Genomic DNA, 744 nt, shown 5'->3' with positions numbered 1-744 from the left:
AAAAAAAAAATGGATAAGACAAAAGGGAAATTGGGAAAATTAATACATTTCAGAAGCAATGTCCTCACGAGTGAACATCAATATATTTTCATAATATGACACTACTACTTTGGTTACAATATAATTGAGAATCATTGGTAGTCACTTTTTTGACACCCATTAAACAAAAAGAATAAGAATTCGTAACTCTCGTAATACAAGTAAACTAGTTTATTCCCAATCTTGGCAGTGCCCCAAGACTATGAACAACGTCATGACCATAACAATAACCTGAAATTATGTGGAATGAGTTAAATTTTATGGAATGGTGATCAATGCAGTAAAGGCAATGTTATCATTTGGATTCAAATTCAAACAAATATGTTGATGAGGTTTAAAAAACGTTCTTTGGAATAAGGAATGAAAGAAACAGGCCTTAAAATCTTAACTGTACAGCTTGGACATTTACTAATACACAGAGCAAGGACAGAAAAGCATATTCTATTGTGAGTAAAATTTCATCAGTGAAAAGCTGTTTATATAGAAAAAACATCCAAATACAATAAAAATATTTATATTGCGTACAAAAACACTGGAACTTAGGTTCTAAGTACATAAATCTCACTTTATTTTTTTCATTTTTTAATTGATCGTCGTTCCTTTGCAAGCTGACAAGGTTCACTGGCATTCATTTAACTTATGCTTGAATTAAATAAAAATATAAAAAATAAATCAGCTATTGCTCTCAGAAACAGTACAATAGAA

The sequence above is a fragment of the Berghia stephanieae genome, chromosome 8 (genome assembly GCF_034508935.2).
Source record: "Berghia stephanieae isolate SIO BIC M18660-M18661 chromosome 8, UCSD_Bste_1.3, whole genome shotgun sequence".
In the NCBI taxonomy this organism is placed as follows: Eukaryota; Metazoa; Mollusca; class Gastropoda; order Nudibranchia; family Aeolidiidae; genus Berghia; species Berghia stephanieae.
This window is presented reverse-complemented; position numbering follows the sequence as displayed.